This window comes from Orycteropus afer, unplaced genomic scaffold (genome assembly GCF_000298275.1).
Source record: "Orycteropus afer afer isolate SDZICR_OR568_19922 unplaced genomic scaffold, OryAfe1.0 scaffold00261, whole genome shotgun sequence".
In the NCBI taxonomy this organism is placed as follows: Eukaryota; Metazoa; Chordata; class Mammalia; order Tubulidentata; family Orycteropodidae; genus Orycteropus; species Orycteropus afer.
Window position 1 is genome coordinate 840,401 of NW_006921848.1, and position 13,257 is coordinate 853,657.

Sequence of the window (13,257 nt, forward strand, 5' to 3'; positions counted from 1 at the left end):
TATATATATATATAAACAAAAACAAAACTCACTGCTGTTGAGTCGATTGAACTCATAGAGACCCCTCCTTGAGTTTTGGAGGCGGTATCTCTATGGAAGTAGATTGCCTAATCTTCCTTCCAAGGAGTGGCTGGTGGGTCTGAACTGCCAGCCTTCTGGTTAGCAGTCAAATGCCTCAGGCACTATGTCACCAGAGCTTCCATATATTTGTGTGTGTGTGTATGCATATATATGTGTGTATGTATATACATATACTTTTTTTTTTTTTTTTAAGTAGTTTGAAGTAGATGAAAATAAGATGGGTAGAGGTCATGAATTGTGAATCCTTTGAACACCAAAATCTTAGGTGTTTTTCTACCTTTCTATCCCTGGTGCTTAGCCCATTCCTGGCACATTGTAACAATAATAAAGGTTACCAGATTTTGAGTGTACCTGCCTCATCTCATTTAATACAATTACTCCATACAGTAGACTTTATTATTCCCATTTTATGGATGCAGAAACTGAAACTCAAAGAAGATAATTTACATGGCCAGGGTTATACAGCTTGCAAGTGGCAGGATTCAACTATAGGTCCTTTGACTTCATAGTCTATATAATATACTTTCCACATACTTGCCAATGAATGAATATAACATTCAGGCCAGAGGGAGCCTGATCTGAGATGAAGTTGAAAAGAAAGTTTAGAGGTGAGAATGACTGATGCCTGAATTCCACCTTTTACATTTAAATATTTTAGCTGGAAGTTTTCTTTCCAATTTAAACTATCCACTACACCATAGTGTGAAAGAAAGAGCTGGGAGTTGTTCTTGCTAGAGATATGAAGAGAGAGAGGCTGAGGCTCTGGGGAATCTAGAACAGGGAAAGGTGGAAGCCAAAGGGCCATGGACGCTGGGAGCTCTGAGAGTTACGAAGTAGACACCCTGTACCTCTCATTCTGCCTAGGGTCACTTCAAATCTATTGGATTTCTCTCTGGAAGAAGCATCCTGAAAACATCAATCACTATGTCTACCCAGACTCCTGAGGGGCTGCCACTGCCCACAGCTTTTGTTTTCATTATCTATTGCTAAGTAAGAAATCACCCCCAAAGAGTAGTGGCATGAAACAACAATGATTTATTTTTTGGTTTATTTATGGTTTAACTTGGCTTATCTGGAAGTTCTTCTGCTCTGTGTGGTGCAGCTGAGGTCACTCATGTGGCTGCATTCCTCTGGGAGCTCACCTGGGCCTGGTCTCCATCTAAGATGGGTCCTCATCCTCCAGGGCCTCTCCCTTTGCAGTCCTTTATCATTCAGTAGTCTAGCCCAAGCTTCTTTAAAGAATGATTGGGCTTTCAAGAGGACAAGTCTCAATGGATAAATAAATATCATCAAGTTTCTGCTTGCATTTGCTACCTAATAGGCCATTGACGAAGCAAGTCACTGTGGCCAAGCTGAAATCAGTGTGGGAGAGAACTACACAAAGGTGTAAAAATTAGAAGGTAATGTTTTTTGGGAGCCATTAATGTAGCGGTCTACCACAGTCTGCCTGCCGGGCCCTAATAATTCATGTCCCTCCCATATGCAAAATACAATCACCCTCTCTCCAGATCCCCCAAATTTTATCCCATTATGGCATCAGGATCAGGTTGAAGCCTGGTCTGAATGAGATGCATATAAGTGAGGCTCCTAGGGTACATTTCTTCAGGTGTAGGGCCCTTCCTTTGTGAGCTTGCAGCTGGCTCATACCAGCTCGTGAGAGTTGATCATAACATCTCTTTCCATTTTCCCAACTGCATTAGAGCTTAAATTCTAAAGCACTTGGTTTGTGGAAGGCTGTGGTCTGCAGTGGGAGCCCTACTCCATTTTGAAGCTTGACATAAGTTTCAGGTGCCATTTGGGTTCTTTCTGATCATTAAACCAGCAACGTGGCCACCCATAGACAAGTTCCAGGATAAACCTAGGGAGGGGCAGTTTGCCTTCAGGAAGAGTGTGGTTGAAAGTAGATTATCCTCTCACACAAAGAACTAGGGAATTTGTCGTGTGTGCCCTTTTCTAATTTAAATTAAGGTTGGGGTCTTAGTATTGTTTGGTAGCCACCGTGTGGCTAAAACTCAGGTTGCATGCTCATGAGTTACAGCCTATCCCACCACCTAGCCAGGTAGCCAAGGCTCAGAACCAATCCTGTAACCCTTTTCTACCTTCAATTATGTAGTATCCTAATCGTGGTCTTCCCCCACTCCCTCCCCCCCCCCCCCCCTCCGCTTCAGTAGTACCACCTGCAAGTGACGAATCGATCTACCACAGATCATAATTTTGTGATGATTCTCTTTGTTTTTAATCATATATAATCAGCCCCACAGCCATGACTCCATTCAGCTTTCTATATATACTGTGTGCATACTGATGGTTTACCTCATCCTGGATGATTGTCTTTGTCCTGTCCAAAGCTTAATAAAAGTGTCTCTATTGAACCTGTTTGAATTTGGATTCTCTTTTCCCCTATCACACAACTCCTCATCCAGTGACATCACATTGGTAGCTTGAAATTAGTCATGGGGATCAAAACCAAACCAAACTCACTGCCGTTGAGTCACATCCAACTCATGGTGACCCCTCCTTGGGTTTCCAAGGTGGTATCACCACGGAAGTAGATCGCCCAATCTTCCTTCTGAGGAGTGGCTGGTGGGTTTGAACCGCCAAGTATATGGTAAAGAAAGTTCAGCCAAGAAGAAGGGAGGGAATTTATTCAGATATAGGATCCACACTTAACTGTTGAATAACAGAAATACGGGTTTGTGCCTTTTCTTTATCAGAGTCTGTGTTGCCTGATGTCTTATACCAGTCTTGTAAACATCCCCAGTCTGGTTAGCTGGGGGCAGTTTCCAAGGAAGGCCCATGGCAGAAGAAATTGGTAGCTCAACACAAAGCCAACAGTCCAATTGCTTGTAAACTTCTGTGACCATAATGGCCCAACTGGCAAAAAACGTTACCTGTAATACTAAGGACAATAAGAAAGAGATTTTAAAGGCACTTGGATAGGTAAATCATGTTTAACAAACAGGTGGTGATAGAAGAGGAAGAGTAATTCCTGGCAAAGGTTTCTATCCAGGCTTATAGTACCAAACTTGTGGAACCATGGGGCCTTCTACTTTTAGGAAGGCCCATAAAATCAAGGGGGGAAACAGGGAGATTCCAAATGCTTAGAAAAGTCCCCTTTGTTAAACAAATAGGCCCTGGATTGTAACTTGTAAGAATATAAAGGGACTTTGGGTAAAGCCAAGGTGTTGCAGTTAAAACAGCCTCAAGCCTGGCTCCCCAGGGAGGTGAAACTCCAAACCACCAACGTCCTGCTTGCCATTTTCAGGGGAGTTGAATCACATGACGCCCTGGGTCTAGGTCCTGTGGCAAAGGCAAAAGGATATTATTTTTGTGCCTGACAGCAGGCAAGAGGTTGGTGTCTTCTGTGGCTATAATTTGTATTCGTATCATCCGGTGTGGTCCTTTGGGTCAGCAGGTGGTATGCACTGGGATGCTCCTGTCTTTTATATTCATTGATTTGGCAGTCATTGGGTCCATTGCTGCAAAGGGTGGATCTCCTTTTGTACAGTTTGTTTTAGTAGTCCATCCATCCTTTCAATGATCTCTCCAAGGAGTGTATCTACCTAATGTAAATGTTCAGCTAATATGCCTGCCTTTTGTTTGGCTGGAAGCCACAAGAGTGAGTTCAATTCCAGACCTGAAGGACAACTAGGGGCCATAGTCTCAGGGGTTTCACCAGGCTTAATCAGACCAGCAAACTTGGTCTTTTTTTATTATTAATATTTTGAGTTTTGTTCCACATTGTTCTCCCACTCTATCCAGGATCTCCTATGTAGATCCCCCTCCAAGTGCTTGACAGTGGTAGCCAGGCACCATCTAGTTCTTCTGATCTCATAGTCAGATAGGCTGAGGATTGTATGGTGTATTGGACTAATTGTTTTCATGTGTCTTTGGTTTTATTCATTCTTCTTTGCTCTGGACAAGGAAAGACCCATCGTTGCATCTAGATGGTCACTTGCAAGCTTTTAAGATTCCAGTCGCTACTCGCCAAAGTAGGATGTGGAACAATGTTTATTTTTTGTGTAGTATGTTATGCCAATTGAGCTTGATGACCCCTGTGACCATGGTCCCAAGCCCACAGGTCCAACTACTCCCTCCTCCGTCCCCAAGCCCAGCTTGTTGTGCCTACTCAGAGGTACTGCTACTTCAAGTGCAGTAGAGTCAGGAACTCTACCATGTACACAATGGGGCTTAAAATTTGATGTAATTCATCACTTAATGAGCTGGTAGAAAGTGTACTGTGTTTGTTGCAAGTAAGCATGACATTTGGCTATGGTCCCTGCCTGGACCACTCCTGACTGCAGCTTGCTGAATTCTTTCACCCATCCAGCCATGGGGTAGTGAGTCTTTATAGTTATCAGGGCCCTTTTATAATGTCTTCGATGTGTTGTAAACTCCAATAAACTGTGCAGAGTTGTTTTTCCAAGGGACCGTACCTCTGTTCAAGCCCCTTCCAAAGCTGGGACCAGAAGCCTAAAGGAGTATGCTTTTCCTGTTGCCTTTGCCATTAGCCCCAGCCAAAGCCCTTAGGGTAACTAGTCACATCCAATTCACAAGGTTGGCCAGGTTCTCTGGATCCTAGTGCCAGTATTTGTAATGATATTTTAGCAGCTTGAAAAGCTTGTTCTTGGTCATGTCCCCAATCCCGTATAGTGCCCTTTTTTACCAAGCAGTATAGTGGGCATAGGATTTATGCTAGGTAGGGTATAAAGGGTCTCTAATACCCAAGCAAACCCAAGAATGTTTGCAGTTCTTTAACTGTGATAGGGAGGGTATATGTTTGGATTTTATCAATAGCCATGGCAGGGACTGCCTTTGTCTTACTTGACCATACAACACCCCAAAATTTGACAGACAAGCCAGGCCCCTACAAGTTGGATGAGTTGAAGGTCCATCTCCTGTTTTCCAAATGACGAATTAATTGGGGAGCAGTTTCTTGCAAAAGGGAGAGTTACAAGTTAGCATGACATCATCATTGTAATAGAATAGGAAAAGATCCTCTGGTTTCTTCCAGTGCCCTAAATCCCTTGCTACTAAACTATGGCAAATTGTGGGACTATATCTCTGGTATCCCACAAGCATAGGATCCAGATGGCTATGGATTCCCTTCCGTTTGCCAATATCTAGTGGCCAATTTAATCAGCTCTGCAGCCGCATAGTCTCTTACGGTTAATGTGCTGCCTCCTTTCTGCAGCAGGGAGGTCATTAGGATCCACCCCTGGAGGTCAGAGGTCAGGGTTGGTCAGTTTTTAATTTTGGTAAGGATTTGGGTGAGCCTCAGAGGGAGGAAATTCAATCTGCTCATCCCATTCCTCTCCTTCTCTCTTGGAACCATGGAAGTTCCAGGGGGTCCCATTTGTTTGGGTCCCAGTTGGCTTTGGTGATGATGGCTGCATCTCTTCTCCAGTTTTGACACTCTGCCGGCAAGAGTTTCTACTGTTTGATCAGAAGCCTGCAAGTGGGTAGATAAAGTTTCAGTGGTATTTGCCTGAGCTACTCAAGGTTCCCTTTCTAGCTGGAGGTCATCCTCCAGCCAGTGTATCTATGCATCAGCGGTTAGTTCACCTTCCGTAGCTGCTTGTACTGCACATAGGAATGGCCAGGCTACAGCAGCGACAAGCACCCTGTTCTCCTTCTTAGCTTTTTCAACTCTTATTCCCTGCAAGAGCTCTAACAAGCCTTGTGATGTTTTCGGGGTATCTCTGTACTCACACACAGGGCCCCAGATTTCTAACAACCTGGTAAGGAGCCCAAACATGGAGGCATCTGGCCATCCCAGGATTCTTCCCTGCAGAGTTCTGCTTCCCATCCATCAAGTCTTGAATGATCAGGGGTGTTTTGGTATCCTTCTCACAGCACCAATTTTCAGGGTTCAAACCCAAGAGGGCAAATGCTTCAGAATAACTTTTCACAGAGAGACCAAAAAACTGACCCAGAGTCACTCTAAAAGACATCAAGTTTTTGGGGGGCTCTGACAGAAAAAGCAGCACTTCATCCAGCAGCAGCAGGCTGGTCAATGCCTCTCAAGATCCACACTGCACCGCTGCCCACCCCCCAGATCTACAATCGTTTATGTAGTAGTAGAACAATCACAAGGGGGCATGGGCGACAAGCCAGGCTAGTCTGGCTAGGGGCCAATGCAGATGGTCAACTCCTCTTTGAGGGTATTGCAAGATGTTCTGGCTGCCAATAAGTTTCTTTACGTGGTGGTCACAAGTAAATATTCCTTCCTAATAAGGCATTGGCATCAGCGGCTGCAAGCTCAGTTGCCCCCAGGAATGCATAGGGAGGGGAAGTCAAAGAAAGGGAGTACAAAATTTAGGATGGTGGAGCAGAAGCCATTTTGAGTGTTTGAAGTATATCATACACACTACAAACCAGAGTTGTTTTCTTTTTCTTTGAGCCGAGTTGTTAAACATTAACCAGCACACCACTTTCTATAACCTAAAAATACAAATTATCTTCCTCCCATGCATTTAGCATACAATGTTCAGACAGAGACAGGATAACCACGATAGATAACCAAACTTCAAACTCACTGTAGTTGAGTCGAACCTGACTCATAGCAACCCCTCCTTGGGTTTCCAAGGCAGTAGCAGCAGCAGCAGCAGCAGCTCACTGCCATGGAGTCAGATCCAACTCATAGTAATCCCTCCTTGAGTTTCCAAGGCGGTATCACTACGGAAATAGATTGCCCAACTTTCCTTCCAAGGAGTGGCTGGTGGGTTTGAACCACCAGCCTTCTGGTTAGCAGTCAAATGCCTTAGGCAATATGCCACCAGAGCTCCTAATCATAATAGATGATCCTGTTCAAAATAGGGCATGAGAAAGTGAGAGACACAGAGCAGTCACTCACTGATCCGTAGAAAAACTGATATCCAGCCATGTACATGTCTCAGTCCACCCCAAATCCAGAATTCCCTTGGCGAGTGCCTGATTCTGCTCACTGTTAGGATTGACTCTCCTTGTTTTCCTGATCCACCGAGTCTGGCTCTGTTCTCTGAGATGGTCTTCCTTTCAATAGGAAATGGCCTGTGTTTACAGCTGAGTAGTTTTCTCAGCCTGCTTCCTGCCCAAAGTAGTTGGGGGCCCAGAGATGTCTTTTCTTTTTGAATTGCCTCTGCCCTTTTCAGTCCAAGGTGGTGTGGCTTTCACTATTATAATTCTCTGTGGACTGTCCAAATAATAAGATGGTAGTCTACTTAATTAGACAAAAGTCACCCTACCCTATGTCTATGAAGACAGATACCTGTCCATTTCAAGTTACCAGTCAGAGTATTGTGGGACAACACCCTTAAAAGCCTGAAAATCCCCTTTATCTAGTCAAGAGAGTCTACAAAGTACCACTTTAAATACTAGATCTTAGCAAAACGTTCACAGCTGACTTTGTTTTGCTCTTCACTCTGAAGCCATATTTCATTGAATTTAATATTTGCTCCGAAGCCATTTCTTTCTTTGTGAACATTTTGCCAGATGGAAAGGCAAGGAATGAGAAAGGATTTTCTTTTTCAATCTAGCAAGTTCTAGGTTAGAAACATTTTCTCTAAATTCTGCTTGAAAACTGAACAATTCCTTTTTCAGTTCACCTCTCTCCAGAAATATTTTATCATAGGCAGCTAAAATAAACCAATTAGCACTTTCAACATTCTACCTAGAAGCATCCTCACTAATTTCATGACTTTGTTAGCTATCTTTTCTATCTTCCAAGTTACTACGGGCGATAGCCAGTACATAACACAGGTTCCCCTTTCTCCAGCAATTTCCTGACTGCTCTTCTAGCATCTACTAACAATCTCCTCACTCTCTTTTCCACCCTGCCAAAGCCAATGCCACTTGCCACTTATTTAAATTTTTCTTATAACAGCACTTAACGTCTTTCTTTACTTATTTATTTTCACCGCATGGGGTATGCACTATTTTATATATATATATGGGGTAGTTCAGTTTGTATGTCAACTTGGCTGGGCCTGGTTGATTGGCTGGGCAGCTGGTGGTAGGTAGTTAATCCCCATGAGGAGACTGGCAATCAACTCCATGGTGGAATCTACCACAAGCAGCTGGGTAGCTGCCTTTGGGTATGTGGTCTGCTTCCTGTATATAAGGAGAAGCCTTTAGGTATGGTCTCTAGCCTATGGCATGCTTGGACCCTGCATGTAGCCGTGTCGTTGCTCAGCAGTCTGCTATGCTCTGCCGACCTTGGGACTTAAAATGGACTTAAGTAAGTGGCCTGCCGTGTGGTTTGGTAACATCAGGACTGTGCCTTTTTACTTGTCAACCTTGGGGCTTCTCAGCCTCAGCAGCCAGCAGCTGTTTGAGTGAAGAAACGCCTCTAGCTCCAATGGGCCAGGAGCAGGAGGCAGAGCTGCACCCCAAGGTTGAGGGGCTTTCACCCAGCACCTAGAGCCTAGCACTTTGAACTCGGACTTAAAGCCTCCAAATTGTAAGAATAAACTCCTGTCTGTTAAGACCATCCCATTCATGGTATATTCCTGTCAGAGAGGCACGGAACAGAATTTGGTACCGAGAGAATGGGGTGCTGCTCTGACAGATGCCTAAAATGTGGAAACAAGAGCGGAGTGCGTCCTTGACCCAAGACCCTGGCAGAGAAACCCCAGCATACAGCATGACAGATGGCAGGACAGACGGCAAGAGACCAGCATAAAAGACGGCAGGAGCAGAGCCCAGAGAGCGGCATGAGAGATGCCAGGAGCAGAGCCGAGAGAACCAGCATGAGACAGCGACAGTCTTACCAGCCCACGGAGGAGAAAGCCGGGTGCCATTGGGTAGATGGCTTACTGGCGGAGTGAGTTGCCTTTGGGCATTAATTGGTAGAACAAATCGTCATAAAATGGAATAGCAGGTTGTCCGGCCCATGGAGCAAAAAAGCTGAGTGCTTTTTGGGCAGGTTTTTTCAGCGGAGTGGGTTGCCTCTGGCATTAATCAGCAGAAGCGGAGACCAAGGAAATGGAAGCAGAGCTGCCTCAGCCTGAAAGGATAGGACCATGGCCTTTGGGGGTGGAATGACCACAGCCCCCTAGGTTTCAAAGAGCCAGGCCTTCACCAACTTGATTCTGGAGTGTGGGGCTACTCGTTCATGTGAGCCAGTGGGATGGAGCCATAACCTCTGCCTAAGAGTGAGCGGGTGGGGCTGCCATGCCCAAGAGGGAGAGGAATGGGGCCTGCCAGGCCAAGGGTTTGAAGTCACCACTCAGGAACTAGGGGACTGGAGCCACCCAGTGGAGGAGACCTGTACAGATACCACCCATTGAAGATCTGTACAAGTCCCAAGTTGACAAGGAGTGGAATTGTGGTAGTCAGTTTGTGTGTCAACTTGGCTGGGCCTGGTTGAGTGGCTGGGCAGCTGGTGGTAGTTATTCCCCATGATAAGACTGACAGTCAACTCCATGGTGGGATCTACCACAAGCAGCTGGGTAGCTGCCTTTGGGTATGTGGTCTGCTTCCTGTATATAAGGAGAAGCCTTTGGGTATGGTCTCTAGCCTATGGCATGCTTGGACCCTGCATGTAGCTGTGTCGTTGCTCTGCAGTCTGCCATGCTCTGCCGACCTTGGGACTTACAATGGACTTAAGTAAGTGGCCTGCCGTGTGGTTTGGTAACATCGGGACTGTGCCTTTTTACTTGTCAACCTTGGGGAGTCACAGCCTTAGCAGCCAGCAGCTGTCTGAGTGAAGAAACGCCTCTAGCTCCAGTGGGCCAGGAGCAGGAGGCAGAGCTGGACCCCAAGGTTGAGTGCCTTTCACTCAGCCCCTAGAGCCTGGCACTTTGAACGTGGACTTAAAGCCTCCAAATTGTAAGAATAAATATATATAGTTATATAGTGTTTTATGGGAAAATTAACACAGCAAATTAGGGGTTTCTATTTAACAGTTTTTGTACAGATTGTTCTGTGACGTTGGTTACAATTTTCGCAATGCGTCAGCATTCTCATTATTTCCATTCTGTTTGTTGTTTCCACTGATCTAGTTTCCCTGCCCCTCTTTGCCTTCTTATCTTTGCTTTTGGGTAAATGTTGACCGTTTGGTCTCATATAGTTGATTGTTTAAGGAGGCACATTACTCATGGATATTTGTTTTATAAACCAATCTATTATTTGGCTGAAAGGTGACCTCCAAGACCAGCTTCTGGTCCAAGTTCAAATGGTGTCTTAGGGCAATAGTTTTGGGAGTTCCTCTAGTCTCCATCAGTCTAGTAAGTCTCGTCTTTTTTAGGAATTCTAGTTTTGCCCTATGTTTTTCTCCCATTCTATCCAGGACTTTCTATTGTGTTACTGGTCAGAAGGGTTGGAAGTGGTAGCCAGGCACCATCTACTTCTTATGGACTAGTTTCTTCTTTGATTTTTTTGTTTCCTTTATTCTCTTTTGCTCCAAATAAGTAGGGACCAAAAGATGTATCTTAGATGGCCTCTTGCAAGCTTTTAAGAGCCCAGAAGCTACTCACCAAACTAGGATGTGGAACATTTAACTATGTTATGTCTATTGACTGAGTTATCTGTCCCATGAGATTATGGTGCTAAGCAGTAAACCAATCCTGTGAGGTGTTTGATTATATCTAGGAGGTCTCTATAACTGTGCCTCTTATGTGCTTTATTATATATATAAATATATATGCATCACATACAAATATGTATATACATATGCCTACCAATACACCTAAACACGCACATGTATGTATTCATATATGCCTTCCTATACACATATATGCATACGTATTTACCTATATTTTTCACTCATATTTTTTGGTTGTTATTACTATTACACTGCATATGTTATTACTACTACAAATTGCATATATTATAGCATTTACTGAAATTGTACCTTGTTCTTGTGTACTTCTTAGTGTCTTCATTTGCTTTGACCAAGTTGTGCAGACTTCAACTATATTGGGTACTGCCTTTCCCATCACCAAAAATAACATGCCTACTACCTAGAAAAGACTGGGCAGTGTTTTGTTCTGTTGTACAGATAGGTTGCTATGAGTTGGATCCAACTTGTTGGCACCTAACAACAACTATCTAGAAAGTAATTCCCGAGACTTCCAGTAAGATGGAGGAATAGGCAGACAAATGACATAGACCCTCTTCAACAAAGAAAAGAAAAACCAATTGACAGAGATACAGAAGATAATCCTAGAGCCCTGAGCTTTGAAAGGAAGTATACAGAAGTGGATTAGGCACCTCTGAAATATAAAAATACTTCTATAGTCTTGATCATTTTTTAAAGTATGTGCAATTTTAGCTTTAAAAAAACAAAAAGTGAATTAAGCACCAACTAGTGGAAAAACCTGAATGAAAACAGTGAGTACAGAGACAGTTGGAGCTGCGGACTGTCAGCTACTCCAATAGGACCAATAGCCTGAATAGTTCCAAGTGGTGTTGGGACCTGAGAATTGACCTAAAAAAGATCAGCCCTGGTCACTGCAGGGACGACTGCACTGGTGGCCTACGACTAGGAAGGGAAACAGCAAGGTGGGAGACAACCTGAGCTGTTGACTTTCAGCTGTCCAGAGGGCACAGCCATTTTGATTGTTTACACACAGCAGCCATTTTGGATATTTAAAGTAACTGAGGGTGCAGTCATTATGAATCTTTACAAGTGGCAACCATTTTGGATTTTAAAATAATAGCATCCTCATTCAGATTCCAGGGACCTAAGAATAGGCTCCATTTGCCAAGGTCAGCAGGGACATATGAGAGGCTGACAACAGAAAAGGAGATAAGTGGTGAGTGTATAAGTACTGCCCACTAGCAAATAGAGAAGCACAGCACAGTACCCTGCTTGCATAAATAACATACAAACAAAACAAAGAAAAAAAAAAAACATGGGCAAGTCACTCCAACATACAATCACCAATTAAATATAAACACAAAAATGTCATAACACCTTGGAGACAACAGAACATCACAGCCCACACAAAGAAATAAGATAAAGCAGGAGAAACAAGGGACCAGGATACAGACCCAAAACACATCCCTGAAGAAGACACAACATTGGAACTCCCTGATAAGGAATTCAAAAGAATTATTTTTCGATGTCTTAAACAAATTGAGAGACAGATTGAGAGAAAACCTTAGAACAATTTTGAAAGACAATATGAGAACAAAATAGAAAATAAATGAAAAATTAGAAATGATACAAAATCAACACACAGAAATCCAGAAGATAAATACTAAATTTTCAGAAATAGATAAAACATTGAATGGGCAAAGGAGCAGAATTGAATCAATAGAGGACAGAATTAGGGAGATAGAAGGCAAATACCTGAACACTTCTTTGGAAGGGATCAATCAGAAAAAAAGAGCAAAACAAAATGAAGAAAGCCTAAGGTTCATGTGGGATACCATCAAAAGGAATAACGTACTTGTAATCAGAATTCCAGAATAGGAAGACACAAATGAAACCACAGAGAAAATTGTCAAAGATCTGTTGGAAGAGAATTTTCCTGGTATGATGAAGGATGAGAATATATCCATTCAGGATGTCCAATGAAGCCCAAATAAGATAGACCCAAAAGAAAATCACCCAGACATATCATCATCAAACTTATCAAAACCAAAGACAAAGAAAGAATCATGAGAGCAGCACAGGAAAAACGAAAAGTTACCTTTAACTTTAACCAATAAGACTAAGTTCTAATTTCTCGAGAGAAACCATGTTGGTGAGAAGACAATGGATGGTATATATAAAACACTGAAGGAGAAAAATTTCCAACCAAGAATTATGTACCCAGCAAAATTGTCCCTCAAATATGATAGTGAAATTAGGACATTTTCAGATAAGCAGAAATTATGGTAATTTGTTAAAACCAGACCAACCTTACAAGAGATGCTAAAGGGTGCCCTTTGGATAGAGAAGCAGCAGCAGCCAACAACAACTGACCATTAACACACATGATGATATAACCTAGAAACCAACCCATCTATGGAAGTATCCAGAGTAAATAAGCCTACACGATTGTAAACAGGGAACCAGAGACATCAATGGACAAGTGTGCATAACTACAAATCAAAAAGAGGGAAAAAACTGTGTCATTACAGAACTTCTAGATGGTAAGGAAGTCAAGACAACTACAAGATAGAATGGACTGTTCTAAACTTGGGAAGAAAACTATAAATCACAGGATAACCTCAAAGAAAAATGATAAACCTTCACATCAAAAA

At 43.2% G+C, this 13,257-nt stretch overlaps 1 protein-coding gene across 1 annotated transcript in view; it reads left to right on the forward strand.

The window, feature by feature from the left end:
- INHBC (inhibin subunit beta C) overlaps positions 1-13,257 on the forward strand; it is a 25,386-nt gene that overhangs the window by 6,413 nt on the left and 5,716 nt on the right. The window lies entirely within an intron of this gene.